Here is a 10,919-nt window from a genome sequence, read left to right on the forward strand (position 1 = left end):
TGGATTATACCCAACCATCACTACTCTAGCAGAAATTCCCAGTTGGTTTTCATTAAAAAATGGAAGTCATTCTCCTTGAGCAGTGCTAATCTCAAGGATCTTAATTCAGAGGTGATGCTAGCTACTCCCCTTTGTTCACACCAATCCCTTCAGCTTGTGCCTAAAGTAGCGTAATAGTCATGTTACAAGAGGGTGAGAGCTAAAATGGTCGTGACATTTTAAGAGGCACATTTTCAAGCTGTTCCATTCGTCCTCCTTCTGCTCTTTTTTTTTTTTGTCCCCAGTTAGGGGAGCTATGCCAGTCATATGTCTAGCTGCTGTGCGTGCCAGTACAATACCCCTCAATGGGAAAACTTACAAACAGACACCCTGCCATCCTTAGCATGTGTTCAAGGGGAGAAGGGATCAAATTCATCCGTACTTCTCACCTGTTGTTAACTGGTCGGTGAGTCTTCCTACTTTGTTCTAGGTCATGTCAAAGAGTTTTGCTGAAAACGCAGGAGTTCAGATGAACTTCTTTGCCATGAAAACAAACAACTAAAAGTAGTCATGTTCTCAGCTGCAGCTGAGCAGCAGCTAAAAAGTTATCAGCCTGTCAGCACCAAAGCAGTGCCAAACTGCAACTGTGCAATTAGACTCAGCATATGCTAACATGTCAGATGCAAAAACAAAGTTTGCATGTCAGTGGGTCTGCTGAGAATGAGCTCCAATTCAGGAGCTCAAATGCACAGTTGTGAACATATCTTTAAGAAGAAAGGACCTTGATCAAACTTAGGAGCAATTTAAAAACAAGAAGACATTATCTTCATATTGACAAATGTATGAAGTGATAAAAGATAGCAAAACACATAAAATAGGAAAAGAACATACAAATAATGCCAAGTGTAAGTCCCTGCAGGTCACTTTGGTCATTCTGAATTCAGCCTAGAGTGTCAGTACTCATTTCAAGTTGGTCTGAATTGTGGATTTGCAGACAAAGCACAGCCTGCCCAACCTAAGCTGCAAACATAAAAGGCAGCTCCCCCATCTCTGTGTAATTTTTCCATTTAATCACTCGGCAGTTTAAAGTCTTCCAGTAGCTTATGGAAAAATAGCCAGTGAGAAAGCAGCTTAAATATCTCTGAACTGAAAAGCAAGATGTGAAAAAGAACGCCAGATAAGATACCAGAAAATTATGAAAGGTCTTTCCCTTCTGTGTGATCAAACCCAGGAAGATGTATTATTGTTTGTCTTTTTACAAACATACTTTCTCCTGTAAGAGAAGCAACACAGATTTCGTTATCTAGTGCAAAGTGCAGATAATTGTTACATGCCTGTGAAATATTTCCCCATCCTGACAATACTTTTTTTTTTTTTAATTATTCATTGTTTTGTTGTTGTTGGAGGGGAGAGTAGTTAACATTTATACTAATAGTTTAGTATTTATTAATTTAATGTGTTCCAGTGTTTGGCATAAGATACAAAATAGTTGGCAGAGAGCATTAAAAGATCATTTCTTAACACTATATTTCAGGTATATGTTATCAAAACAAGTACAGTTTTGGCCTGAAACTTCAAGGTCTTTCACAGCTTGTGGACACAGACTGCACATTGTGTCTGTGCTACTTGCTCTTCACTCAGCTTTCAACAGTGAATAGAAGGCAGTATTTCCAAATGGCACAGACCACTCCAAGAGGTATTCGACTGACTGGCATCAGTAATAAAAAAAAGGAGTTGAATTTTCCAGTATTCACAGTAACCATGTATCTTAGGTGCTTTACACAACTCTCAGTATAGGCACAGAGGTGCTATTTAAAGCTTTTACACATTGTGAGTTTGGAAGCTCTGTCTAGGGTGTATGAAGTCACCTAAGGCTTTGCATTTCTGCTGGGATCAGCTGGAGCAGAAGCACGAGTTTAAAAGAGTACACTGGCACTTAGCCTAAGAGAAAATAACTGGCAATAAATCCTTCCTCTAAAGTACTTGGATAATTTGTAGGTTAGAGATTAAAAAAAATCAGTAACTGAGGAGTTTCAAAATGCAAAAACAATCTTGTGTGGTTTTGGTTATATTTTAAAGAAGAAATATATTTCTGAAGTAGTTCAGTAACTGAAGGATGTATCTGTCTATTTAGGCTCCTCTGTCCCCAAGTTTGAGCTTCAGTGGTGAGCACCTGGTGGGAAGGCAGGGCCAACCCTGAGGAGCTCAGGTGCATGCAGTGTACCTGAGTGACTGGAAGGAGTAGAGCTAGGATCCACCCCTTGCCAGACCTCACTTAAGGGCTGGCAATGGAGGTGACGGCATTTCATGCTGGAGTTCCCTGCTTGCCTAAGGCCTTCCAAAGATGAGCAGCTTTTATTTTTCCCTTAATTTCTGTATCTGCTGTATTTGGGCTTGTTCTCATTTCCTGTAGCCAAAGACTTCACCACCCTGCTATTAGCGTGGTGCTTTCCATCCCATTATATCCCATTACACATATACAAATCTCTACCTTGAATAACACGATGAGCTTGGCCTGTGTGGGAGCATGGTTTGGAGTTCCTGAATTTCTGATGCTCAGACCACCAATAACAGCATGGTTATGGCAGTCCATAACTACTCTGCAGCATATTTGCTTTCATTTAACTCTTCTTTCATTGATGAGTTAACTCTTCCATCAGTGTTAATTCTTGCACCATATCTAACCAGCCACCATAAAAAAAAAGTCTGTACTAAATGTTACCTAGATGTTTCCTAAAGCAAGCAGACATCTTTCAGATCACTTAATCAGCTATGAAATGGGAAAGTGATATTTCTGATAAAATTCTTGGATCTTCTTCTAGTTGAAAATGCCTGAATGATAAAGCAAGCAACAAAGCATTTGTGTATTTTCCTGTGCACGCTGCTATAATTTCTACTGTGCTTTGCACCACTGAGTGCACAGCTGGCACTGGGGCTTTGCTAGATGTGTCCAACTATAGCAACCTATAAAAATGCCTTGTTTGCCAAAAGTTAAAGATCCCTAGCAACCTATATGTTTTCCATAGGTTTTTTTTTTTTTTTCAAGGAATATTGAGGCCAATTTTTGTCATATGCTTATCTGCTGCATAGGATTTTTTTTACAAGTTAAGAGGGCCACAGCTAGGTCTGGTGTTGTTGTACGCACTGCAGGGACTATCTGATGCATACTGCAGTGTTTCCATGTGCAGACAGAATCAACAAAGAGAACATGAGCACTGCTGCATTGTTTGCCCAAGACAACAAAGACGGTCATCGGTTAAGACATTTCTGATGAAAAATCCACAGCTATATTGCACTACTATATATTGCACTACTATGTATTGCACTACTATGTGCTTATGGAGCATTTATTTTGTGTGTTTGCATTTCAGATGTCTGAAGGATTTTAGATCTTAATTGTGGCCACTACTTCCACAACCAGTGTAGTTTTCCAGCTGTTCACTTTCTAGTTTTGAAATTGCTTGGGTTATGAGGCAGGCATCATCTGTAACACTGCATGAGCGGAGAAATGAGGTGAAAGATGCTTTCAGCCATCACCTTGAGATCTCATCTTGAAGGCCAAACAACCTGGCCAGGCAAGGCAAAAAAACCTAGAAGGAAAGGGAGAAGTTCACTTGTTCTCCTGGAAGGACTCCAGATATATTTAGTTTTATCCCTGAGATATATTTAGTTTTATCCCCAAGTTATGTTGAAATAACATCCTGTGTAACTTAACCCTAACAGCAATAGCTGACATTTAGGTAACTGTAAAATAAAAAGGGCCTATTTTGTATTTTTGTAGAAACATATTCAATCAACTCCAAAATCCAAAATAGATAACTTTGAAATATATTTCCTGAAATATATCTAAAACCAAACCTACATTTATGATTATAGTATACACTCAAAAGTGTTGTCATCTAAAGAGGAATTTATCAGGTGTTAGGCACTGGGTGTACTGGCCAAGTGCACAGTGGGTACATGCCATGTGAACTAATCAGAGTCTCAGGTGAAATACAAGCACTACAATTTACTATTTTTAGGCAGCTGGGATATTTCTCTGTGTGACCATGATGTTGAGGGCAACCGTAAGGCAACATCTCAACAATCGAGGTATGTTCAGTCTAAGTAAAAAGTCATCACCAGTAAAAACATATAAAGCCTTATAGCAGTTATTTATAACCTATGCAGAAGAAACTTCTCTGTCTCCATGAGGAATTACAGAAATAAGTGGATCACAGAAATAATCATAGAATAAACTATTTTAATAAAGCTCTCAAAATCTTCTCTTTCTGGATGGAATTCACAGAAATCAGAAAAGGTTTTATTTGTACTTCAGTGAATGACTTCCCTTAGTTAACATTAATCAACTACAATAGAAAGCAACAATACTCAATTTGCTAATATCTCCTTTGAATGCATAATATTGGCAATAGCAAAGCTTGTGAATATATATCATCATCTCTTTCAATACTTAGAGCAATTTGATAGTTGAATTACATGTGGTTTTTGTGTGTATCACTGATTCCCAAGACCTTTGACTTCTAAATATGTTTCTTGGCAAGTTTTTAGTAGGCAACTGAAAAGGAAGTAGTCCTTGTCCACTTGACAGTTCTGTGAACCTGAATGTAAAATGTAATCCAAATGAAAAGACAAAAACCAAGTTTAAACAGTTTGAACTTTGGTAATGTATCATCATTTGCGGCTGACAGAGGACTTTTCCAACATAACATTAATAATCTGTCAATGAAAGCAAAACAGGAAAGATTACTTTTTCTGCAGCCTATGTAGCCACAATTAAAAAAAAAAAAAATCTGCTATAGATAAGGAGTTAGTTTGTTATCATCCTTCAGTGCCCCTTTTTCTGCTTTTCATTGACTCTTTCTAGTGATATACTCTAGCATAAAATTCAGCGTATCTTTTGTATTGCATCAAGGAAACTGTTGGAAGATATTTTTCTTGCACACACTTAGCCATGTTATGCCTGCAGAAACAAAGGCCTATGTTGCAAAGTCTCAAAATGAAGCCAAATTTGTGACTTCTATTTCAATTTGCAATTCAGTTTTCTTTCAAGAAAGCTCAAGCATAGAATTAGTTTCTAACTTATTAATCACCCAGGGTTTCCTATGTTTCATTAGCTCCAGTTCTATGCTGCATTGAATGCATAACCAACTCTTGCATTGCTTTTACTTGATCTGAGAGGTTTGATTATTATTTATTCACTTTGTCCTCAATTTACTCATGTGACCAACATACTAAATGGAAGTGAGAATTAGTCCCTTAAATACAGAGTGGCTACCTACTCTGCATTCAGGTAGGAACGTGATTATGTTTAGCTGGTTATCTTCGAATACAGATGTTAAACCTGGCTTACAGGTACGTAAGAATTGTTTTAATAGGTCGGATTTTTTTCCTCCAAGAATATCCTTCTGGCCACAGTAAGTGATAACATGTTGGCAAGAATCCCAAAGGAGAAGCTTCTAGTTGTTATGTACTGGCCTAACTCCATGATAATTTAAGCTCAGGAGGACATATAAATAACTGTGTTCACTTCTCATTGTCTTCCTTTCTTAAATAGACTATTTCTTTTTATTGTTGGTTGTTTGTTTTTTTTCAACCAATAATTTAAGATAATTGGAGTTTGAATCCTATAAGCTTTTGAACCTACTTCCTAGTTTCTGCCACTCAGTTGGAATATGCATAACTGTATTCTTCACAGGAAGTCTAAGGATTTTAGTTTTTTCATATCTGATTTTAATACTGCTGCCAGCACTTCTTTATACATCTTCTACCATTTTTTCCTCTAAGATATTTATATGTATAATAGCAAATCCTTGCAATGTAGAATTTAAAAACTGAATTGAGTAAGGAAGCAATTCTATAAAGAAGCAATTCAGTTGAGTATGGCGTCTAAAACTCACCTCTTCTGGTCTGAGTTTTAGGTCATTGTACTCTACCTTTAAAATATTGATTTTCTTCTTGTTCTAGGAGGTTTAAAACACTGTTATTAAGCAAGGTTAACTGGGATATTCTGATTTTTGACCACTCCGTCTATTTTTATAAAGTCTTTATTCTCCCCTTTTCATTACTTGTCTTGCTCAGGTGGCCACATTTTGCCATTAATCTTAGATAACGTATTAATTTATATCTTCATATCACTTCACTTTGTGAAATTCACATTTCTGATGCTTTTATCTTCTGTCACTTGTTTTGTGCACCTTTAATCACATCTGACCAATGTTAAACAAAATTTCCTCTGAAATCTTTTTTTTTTTTCTGTATTTGAGACACTCAGTGAAGATTGACAGACTTTGTGTTCAGAAGAGTGACTCTTCTACAAACTTCTCGTGTTGATTTTATGTTGTCTTTTCTTTTGTGCAGTAGCAGCAGTTCAAAATGATGTCTCAAATTGCCTTCATCCATATGAACAGCTGATTCTTCAGTCCTTATCCAGTGAGGAAAGTTGTGTTTTCAGACAAAAAAAGATGATCACAGAGTTGTGGGGGTTGGAAGGGACCTCCGAAGATCATCAAGCTCAACTGCCCTGCAAAGCTGGCCCCCTACAGCAGGCTGCACAGGTAGGTGTCCAGGTGGATCTTGAATATCTCCAGAGAAGCAGAATCCACAACCTGCCTGGGCAGCTTGTTCCTGTGCTCCGTCACCCTCACTCTGAAGAAGTTATTTTGTATATTGATGTGGAACTTCTTATACTTCAGTCATGACTGTTTCCCCTTGTCCTGTCCCCAGAGACCGTGAGAAAAGAGGTTGGCCATGTCTCCTTGATTCCCACACAGATATTTACGTGCATTAATAAGATCACCTCTCAATCTTTTCTCAAGGCTGAACGGACCCAGGTCACCCAGCCTCTCCTCACAGGGACTCCAGGCCCTTTATCATCTTTGAGGCCCTTTGCTGTACTCTTTCCAGGAGACCCCTGTCTTTTTTGTACTGGGGAGCCCAGACCAGGATACAGACTGGCCAGGGCAGAGTAGAGGGGGAGGATCACCTCCCTTGACCTGCTGGCACGTTCCTTTTAATGCACCCCAGAAATCCCATTGGCCTTCTAGGCCACTAGGGCACACTGCATGGCCAACCTGTTGTCCACAAGACCCCCAGGTTCTTCTCCACAGAGCTCCTCTCTAAGTTCATGCCTCAGCCTGTTCCCAGGTGCAAGACTCCACTCTTGCTTTTATTAAACCTCATTTGGTTTATTGTTGCCCAGCTCTCCAATCTGTGCAGGTCTCGCTGAATGGCAGCACAGCCTTCAGCTGTGTCAGCCACTCCTCCCAACTTTGTATCATAGGCATACTTGCTGAAGGTGGGCGCTATCCCCTCATCAAGGCTGTCGATGAAGACATTGAACAAGACTGGTCCCAGCACCAACCCTTGGGGAACACTACTACTCGCAGGTCTCCAACCAGACTCTGCATCACCAGTCACAACCTCTGAGCTCAGCCAGTCAGCCAATTCTCAAACCATTTCACAGTCCACTCATCTATCCCACACTTTCTCAGCTTCAAGATCAGGGGATCATGTGAGATGGTATCAAAAACGTTGTTGAAGTCAAGGTAGATGACATCCACTGCTCTCCCCCCATCTACCTAGCTGGTGATGCCACCAGAGAAGGCTATGGGGTTTGTCAAACATGATTTTCCCTAGGTGAATCCATGCTGAAAATGAACTTCAGAAGTTCCTGATTAACTTCTCTTCCAATTGCTTGGAGATGACATCTAGAACAAGCTGTTCCATCACCTTTCAAGGGACAGAGGTGAGACTGACTGGCCTTGAGTTTCCTGAATACTCCTTTCCCTTTTTGAAACTGGATTGACACTAGCTATCCTCCAGTCTTCATGCACCTCTTCTGTTCTCCAAGACCTGACAAAGATGATAGTGATTCAACGTTCACCTCTGCCAGCTCCCTCAGCATGTGTGGATGCATCCCATCAGGGCCCATTTGTGCACACTGACCCCACCTAAGCTCTCCTGAACCACCCCCTCTTCAACCAGAGGGAAGCTCTCAATTTCCCGGACTGTCTTCCCTTCAGGCATCCTGAGGGGGAATCTTTGAAGTGAAGACCAAAGCAAAGGAGGCATTCAGCATCTCCACCTTCTCAGCATCCCCCATTACCTGGCCACCTCCCTCATTCAGCAGGGGACCCACATTATCACTAGTCTTCCTTTTACTATTAACATACATTTAAAAACCCCTTCTTATTATCCTTACTCCTTCTCCAGCTTCAGCTCCAGGTGAGCTTTAGCCTTCCTCTTCACTTCCCTGCATGTCCTGACAGCACTCCCTATGCTTCCCTATAGGGCAAGAATTTGTGCTGCATTTCATAAGCCTTCTTTTTCCCACCTACTCCCAGATGGAGCTCATTACATTCTAGTTGGTCTCTCGCATAGAGGGGCAGCTCCTCCACCTTGCTTCCTCAGCCTGACTTTCCAAAAAAGAACATAATCCTCCACAGACAGCACTCCAGTCACATGAGCTGTCCCACCAGGTATCTGTGCTTGCAGTGAGAAGCTATCCTGTTAATTTCCTGTGCTGCACGCAATGGTATGCAGGCACTTAAGGGAAGCAGCAGGTGTAAGTATCCCATTGTTTTGCCCTGCAACCATTTTGAAAATAAGATTTGCCCTATTTGTGCTCCATACTTAAATTAATACTACATATAGTTTGAGTACCTATATGTAATTGTTATTTTACACTCTGTCTTGAAAATGATTCTTATTTTTCATTGTAAATTATTTGTGGAGAGGACATGGTATGCATTTATGAAGTTAATCTCCATAATTAACAAAACCTTCTTCTATTGTCTACTAAGTTTTCCTGAACTCTTCTTCACATGCTTGAGCAGAGGTTAAAAGAGTCAAGGTCAGCTGAGAATCTTCTGACAAAATATCTCTGCGCATGAAAAAGTACGTACATGTAGGATAGGAATTTCAACCAACAGAGCAAAGTCAATTTATTTTATTTTATTTTTTACACACTGTAGTAAATTAGTTTTAGCACAGGGCAAGTCTTTGCACTGATGGGAACTATGTAAACATTCAGAGAGATTCATTATCGTTTTAAGCATTTCCATCCACTCACGAATCTTGTTACAGAAGAAAGAAAGAAAGAAAGAAAGGAAGGAAGGAAGGAAGGAAGGGAGGGAGGGAGGGAGGGAGGAAGGAAGGAAGGAAGGAAGGAAGGAAGGAAGGAAGGAAGGAAGGAAGGAAGGAAGAAGTAAAGGTACTGTTTTGTGCTGAGCTTACCTGACACTTCTGCTGTGACATGGTGCCTGTCATACTTTGAATATATTTTCCAGCTGTTTCAAATTTTTGTCTCTTTACACTTGGGAGAGGGGAAATCACACTATCAGACTTACCAGCTGTTCTTGGTGTTATCTGGACTGGTTTTAATGCCCAGGAGGGAATACTGTTCCTTCATGAATTATGAAACTCTCATACGTTCATGGTACTGTGATGAGCTTGGGTGAAATCTGCCAGGTGGCTCTTCTGTTCTTGCCTTGGAGATGTGGTTATCTTTCAAAGAGCCCATCACTGACTAAATGTATTTAGACTTCAGTAAATAAAACCACAGAGCCTTATTGTTGGGATCATCCTTACAAATGTTTCTTGGTCTCTCACGATCCATAAACTTATGTACTGTGAAATGTTTGCCTATGAATGATCTCAGTGCAGGTTTCCCTTTGTAACACTTTGAAGGTGGGTTCTCATTTCATCTCACACACGTGAATATCTACCTGCATACAGGAGTGTGTGAATAGCAAAGCCCTAGGGAGAATTAAATAACATTTATCCTGTACTTCCAATTGATTTACTTCTGATGTGCCCATTAATTTATTGCAAGAGATTCCTATGAGACTTTTTGAAACTACATATGAATGTAAAGATTCCTTACAAATGTGAGACAATGTAACATTTACATTCAAACGGATGGCTGAGGATGAGGGGAAAAAAAAAAGTGGTAGCAAAGAGGGTTATATCTTGTTTTTTCCATAGAGATGTTTTCAGGCACTGAGAATGTGCCTGTGCATTTGTGCAGTCAGAAAAGAAATAAGCAATATAAGCTTTTCCAGGATAAAAAAAAAAAAAGATTTAATTGTAAATATTTGGCATTAGAACACCAATCCAGAACAAGAAGAAAGCCTAAGGCGCTCTGTAGGAGCTGGTTAGGGCAACTGCCATGAAAAGCCTTCGATAAATGGCTTTATTGTATTGCCCTCTACCGAAACTACCGAAGATTGCAGACTGATGCTTAACGCGGAGGAAAAAAAGCTCGGGCAAGAGAGCCGTGAGATGGGTACAAATACGTTGTTTCACACTGCTCAGCAGAGTCGCAGATTCAAATACTTCTGGATTTGGAATCCAAAGAGGGGCTCAGGTTTTGTTCTGTCTCACTGAAGGGATATTCATTTCTTTAGAGAAGAATCTGTGTAGGCAGGACAGAGATCTGAAGTTATAAACTTGCCAAGAAAATGGGTATTATATCCTTGAACTTACAGGAAAAGAAAAAAAGAAAGCTTTCTGAGTTACAGAGGCAGATGGGTTCAGAGCTGATGAGAGAACTGTTGCGTGAAACTGTGAGGAAAAGATCTCTCTGGGTCCTGTGCCTCAGATTATTATTATTTTATTATTATTATTATGTTTGCATGTTGAAAGAAAGTTTTGCGTGAAGCTATGAAAGTATTTAATTACTGTATAGGTGAATTAGCCAATTTTACACACTGGAATAATCCCTTAAAAGAAAACCTTCTTTCCATACAAGGAATTTGAGAAGGTGAATTACTCGTGGCAGCAAGCTGAAGATCTGACTTGTTTTGTGTAAAAGATGAAAGATCAGGCCATGACTCTTGGCTCTCTAAGATGCACTGGCTGTAGTTTCATTACACCCAGTTAATTCACGGGTTTTGTACTCTTGTTCAGCATTAGCAAGGTCACCCAAGCCTTTGAAT

General features: G+C 39.8%; 1 long non-coding RNA gene across 3 annotated transcripts in view; it reads left to right on the top strand.

Annotated features, from left to right (window-relative positions):
* Positions 1-9,089, top strand: part of LOC125693780 (uncharacterized) — a 55,708-nt gene extending 46,619 nt beyond the window's left edge. For 2 of the 3 annotated variants that reach the window (XR_007377245.1, XR_007377247.1), the window contains one exon: positions 6,340-9,089. This is a non-coding gene — a long non-coding RNA (uncharacterized LOC125693780). The remainder of the gene's footprint in view (positions 1-6,339) is intronic. The other variant, XR_007377246.1, reaches the window with a different exon arrangement.
* The last annotated feature ends 1,830 nt before the right edge of the window (positions 9,090-10,919 follow it).

The sequence above is a fragment of the Lagopus muta genome, chromosome 5 (genome assembly GCF_023343835.1).
Source record: "Lagopus muta isolate bLagMut1 chromosome 5, bLagMut1 primary, whole genome shotgun sequence".
NCBI lineage: Eukaryota > Metazoa > Chordata > Aves > Galliformes > Phasianidae > Lagopus > Lagopus muta.